This window comes from Poecilia reticulata, linkage group LG19 (assembly GCF_000633615.1).
Source record: "Poecilia reticulata strain Guanapo linkage group LG19, Guppy_female_1.0+MT, whole genome shotgun sequence".
Taxonomy (NCBI): Eukaryota; Metazoa; Chordata; class Actinopteri; order Cyprinodontiformes; family Poeciliidae; genus Poecilia; species Poecilia reticulata.
In genome coordinates this window covers 23,174,862-23,179,700 of record NC_024349.1, presented here as the reverse complement: position 1 = coordinate 23,179,700, position 4,839 = coordinate 23,174,862, and the positions used below count along the sequence as shown (strand labels likewise).

The 4,839-nt window shown below is 41.6% G+C and overlaps 1 long non-coding RNA gene across 2 annotated transcripts; it reads right to left on the bottom strand.

Moving 5' to 3' along the window:
- Positions 1 to 1,069: 1,069 nt before the first annotated feature.
- LOC103481986 (uncharacterized) lies at positions 1,070 to 4,414 on the bottom strand. Of its 2 annotated transcripts, XR_536373.1 has the most exons (5): positions 4,125 to 4,414; positions 3,162 to 3,230; positions 2,887 to 3,042; positions 1,880 to 2,173; positions 1,070 to 1,632 (listed from the first exon to the last, which is right to left on the bottom strand). It is a non-coding gene; the product is annotated as an uncharacterized LOC103481986 (long non-coding RNA). The 2 variants fall into 2 exon arrangements; XR_536374.1 differs by lacking the exons at positions 2,887 to 3,042; positions 3,162 to 3,230.
- Positions 4,415 to 4,839: the final 425 nt, after the last annotated feature.

Sequence of the window (4,839 nt, the reverse complement as noted above, 5' to 3'; positions counted from 1 at the left end):
CTCCTTGATCTACTGTTACTGTCTGAAGACATGTACCGCTCATGACCAGAAACAACCAATCGGAGCCAGGAGGAGGGGCTCAGTGATGACAATCCAACAGCTTTCCATTCTAGGAAAACTTATCCGCCATCATCGGTGACTAGCTAACATTTGTGGCAGGCTATGTTGTGGCGAACCAGCTACAGAGTAGCAGAAAGTAGAGAGATTAATAAAAATTCAACAATATTTTAATAAAACACCACAACTTTAGTATAAACCCATGACTTGAACAAGAACAGGCACACACCCAAAAACTGGAGAGCTGTAGATCAGAGGAGAAGCAAGAAACATGGCAGGAACAGGGAAATAATGACATGTTATGTGTGAAGGGTTAAGAAATATGTTGATCAATATTTTTGTCTTTTTCTTTTAATATTTTGACTTGATGGATGCCACTTTGTCTGGCACCCCAGCACCCACCCCCATTACCAGTCTCTGTGTAATCTACTTACCATACAGTCTTTAAGAACTGTGTTAGCTGTTCTAATGTTTATTTCTTTCAATCTCTTGAATAGACATTTCAGATACGCTTCTAGATGTAGCACATCAAAGATCCCAATCAGTGACACGGCTACATTTTTATTTCTCCTGTAGTCGCTTCTTTCTTCTTTTTTTTTTTTTTTTTTTTTTACATATTTAAATCTTAGTCAGATTTGAAAACACCCAACGACCTTTCTGCAGATGAGGTTTTGCAACAAAGTGGAGAAAATAACATATCGAGTGTAATACACAAGAACACACACTTCCTCTTTCCTCCAACGAGCAGACATAAAACCGCACTGCCAGTGGCAGAGACAACAGGAAATAGCTAAGTTGGTGTTTTTGTGAATTAACTTGGGGGCATCTGTAGTTGAAAGGTGTCTGGACTTAATCTGACAAATTATCTTCCAAAATCTGTGTTTTTATTATTATTATTATTATTATTATTATTATTATTATTATTATTATTATATAATGCAAAAACAAAAAAATCCTGATTGATCTCCTTAAAATCGTTTTCAACCATATAGTTTTGTGTCTTTGATGATTGATACAGATTTGCTTTTATTTCCTGTAGAAATGCATATCTCTTTAAAACTGTGTAAAAAAAAAAAAAAAATTGTCAATCGGAATCTTGCTGTAAAAATGAATTCTGTGCTGACACTCATCCCTGCAGCATTTAAACATTTTTTTTTTTTTTGAGAGCGAACAATGGCGGCACAAGATTTTCCCCTCTGAGCTCTCGCTTCCACACGGAGCGAGGCGAAGGGAAGGAGTTTCCCTTCTCCGCCTCATCTAGGTGGGCTCTTCAGCAGGTTTGCAGCGGATCACCGGGAGCCAGTTGAGGATTGCGGGGCTGCTGGCCCTCATCGGCTGTTTCCGTCGGCGTCTGAGCAGCCGCTGCTGTATTTGTGGCTCCGGGAAATGCGGCAGCAGTCACAGATGAGCAACATGTGATCCCGGGCGATCAGTATATGCCGTATCATTTCCCATTTGCGTGCCGTTGTGCGATGACTCACAGTGACAATGTGTCAAGAAGTCCCAGTTTAGAGACTGAAACTGGTGACTGAAAGGCCGACATTTTTTCTTGAATGCGTTTGTGTCAGTTTAAAGCTGGGGGAGAAAAAAAAAAAACAAAAACAAAAAAAAAAACTGTATTTATTATTAACGTTTGGCTTGCTTTTTTAAAATGTATTTATAATTTTTTTAAATTGTCATTATGAGCACATGATAAAATCTGCCATTATACTTGTTTTATCTAAAGAAAACATTCCAACACAACCTTTGATTTCCTCCCCCCCCCCCCAATTAGAAGCCAGCTGAACATGCAGCAAATACTCAGATAATGGCGTTTACTTACACTTTAAGGCTTTACTTAGAATAAAGCCAAACTGGGTTTTAGCTCTTTGCGTCTGTGAGCGTTTGTGCGCGCAGTCCTTTCTTTAGGGCACATGATGGTGACTTACACAGGAAACCCCAAACAGATCAAGCAGATTTGGGTGGCGATAAAAGCCGAAACCTCAAACTTCCGTCACCGTGCACATGATGTTTTCCCTCCTGTTTCAGCGATGAACTCGATGCCACACGTTAACGACCAAAAGTTGACTTTTTCAGCAGGGGCGCGTCACTTTCTCTGTCTTTAATTGAGAGCTCTCTAAAAGCGGAAAAAAAAAAAAAAAAAAAAGAATCTCGCTTTAGAAACCGGAGCTATAAAGCAGGTTGCGCTCATGGCAGAGTTTAGTTCAGCTCTGAGGCCGCTTCCTGCTCTGCCATGCGTTGCATCCCTTAGTTTGCATCGCATCCAGGTTTTTCTTCCTTTTGTCACAGTGGGACATGCTAATCAATAAGCAATTAAAAGGCTAAAGGACAAAGGGGTTACACTGCTTAGCTACAAACAGAGACAGATTAATGAGGATGTGAGCCCTTTGGCTAGCTTAACTGGACCATCCACCCAATTTTCTTTAACACATGTAAATGATAATAAATCAATGTTGAGGTACACATCAGCTTCATGATGCGTAGACTTTGTTTTTTCCTTTCTCTGAGCTCCTTATAACCAAGACTTCCTTTCTAGCAGGCACGTGCAGAGGGGAGGGGCTAGGGGTGCTTGAGCACCTGCCCCTTTTGCTCCTTGCCCCCAAGTGCCCTTTTGGTCAATGTTTTTTTTTTTGTTTTTTTTTTTATATTATTATTTCCTAAGCACTCTTCTGACACATAAAAACATGTACTAAAGTTATTTGTTTTTTGTTTCTTTTTTGGCCTCTGCACGGCCCTGCTTTCTCGTAATGTCTTTATCCACACACACACCAAAAAAATGATATATACCAAAAACATGAGCATGAGTACTTAGCCGTTTTATTCTTTTACCCCAAAATTATAATCCTGAGAAACCAATTGGCCTTCAGAAGTCTCCAGGAGTCCAACTGTGTGTAATTAGATCTCAGTATAAATCAAGTTGCTCTGTGAAAGCCTCCTTTTTATTTTTCAATAGAGAACGTTAGTATATTAGTGGAATCATGAAGACTGAGGAAAAGAGCAGAAAGATCAGGTAGAGAGTTTAAAGCTGAGTTATGTTATAGGATTCAAGGCTTTCAACATCTTGTGTACAAAAATGGAAAGTTTAGAGCAGCTACAAAACCCACCAAAAACATGGCCGTCCTCCTGAACCCACACACTGGGCAAGCTATTGGTCAGCTCTCAGGTGGGAGAATCTGTCAATAGGATGATTATTAGATGGCCTTTATGAAAGACTGACAAGGCTGTGAAGTAAAAAAGAATTCTTTAAAGGGGGAATGTTATGTAAAATCAACTTTTTGTCCTGTTTTTTCAGCTTAATACCATGTTTTAATGTCATTATCTCACTACAAGCATAGCTGGAGTGTTGCCTTGTGTGTTTGAGAAATCCTTGAATCTCCCGTGGCAACCATTCAGGGTTTCCCCAAGTGCTTGCGCTCACAAAGCACTGCCTATTTCCACAGAGCTCCTCCTCAGAGCTTCTTGTCACAACACAATGGAAACGCATTGTTGTGATGAAGTCCCGAAGGTGGAGTGTCGGAAAAAGCAGGAGCTTCTTAAAGAGACATAGTTCCAATTTCACGGCGTCAAATTGCAAAGTCAAATGTCTTTCAAGTCATGTCTGATATTCACAGCATTTTTTATAAAAGCTGAAGGCAATAGTTACTCGATTGTACTTTAAAATGGCACCTTGTGGCTAGAAAATGCGTAACACCGCCCCTTTAAAAGTTCAATTTGCAGTTGGCCACAAGCCACGTAAGAGTCAGAGCAAACCGTCAGATCGGACCAAAACAGAGCTTTTTGGCTCACATGCAACACCCCATGTGAGTGGGAAAACTAACAACCTGAACAAGCACAATCGCCAGCTTAAAACATGGCGGTGGCAGCATCATGGTGTGGTTATGTTTGTTTGTCTAAAAGAGGTAGGACGATGGGTGGAGTTAAATGCAGGTCAGTCAAATATAGATTTACAACATTAAAGGGATCTTACCATCTTTACGTATACATAAATATATACATATATACATATATATGTATGTATCACAGGTACATTGTGCAGGACACAGATCATAAAAAGGCTCATACTTTACCTCCACATCTCCTAAAAGCTCACTCTGCCTCTTCTGTTCAGCAGCTACAGGCTCGGTGCACAACATTCTACTGACATCAGTGTTTTCTTTTGACACTGAGGCCGACTGTGTGAATCCATGAATAACGCTTAAAGCCCCAGGTTGCAATAAGTCTTAAAGGAACGTGGGGGGCGGGGGGGAGACGAGCGGGTTCAAGGTCATACAATTCCCGGTGGTAACCTGAACCAGGAAGAGGCGTTGGAAACCACCCATCCTGTGGGAAGGAGTAGCTGCCGCTGGTTTACAGGGAATTCACGCACAGCGGTCACGCTGCTTCTCACACCACTATGTTCCATTGTCGCTAGGCGCCGCGGCAACCAGAAAGCAGTTTACAGTTTGGTCCGACTGACAAAACCTGAGGAGCATATTAAGTTCGTCAGGCGACAGTTTAGACTGTGTCATTTGCTGCGGGAGTGGGAGGGAAGTGCGTTTGAGAAAAGATCCCAGCATCCCCTCTTGTTTGTGTTTCTCAGTGTGTGTGTGGCCCGTCTCATTACAATGCCGACACCTCGTTCTGCTGTCTTTTGACCTTGTGAGACAGACAGCTGTGGCAGATGTCTCCCATCAGGTTTGTGACGTCCACCCCCGACATCTTTGATATGACGAACCTGCTGGCAGCCCTCCCTGGGTAGTTGTTTGAAAAAAACGGCTTTAAAGAGAGCAGATTTGTGTGAAG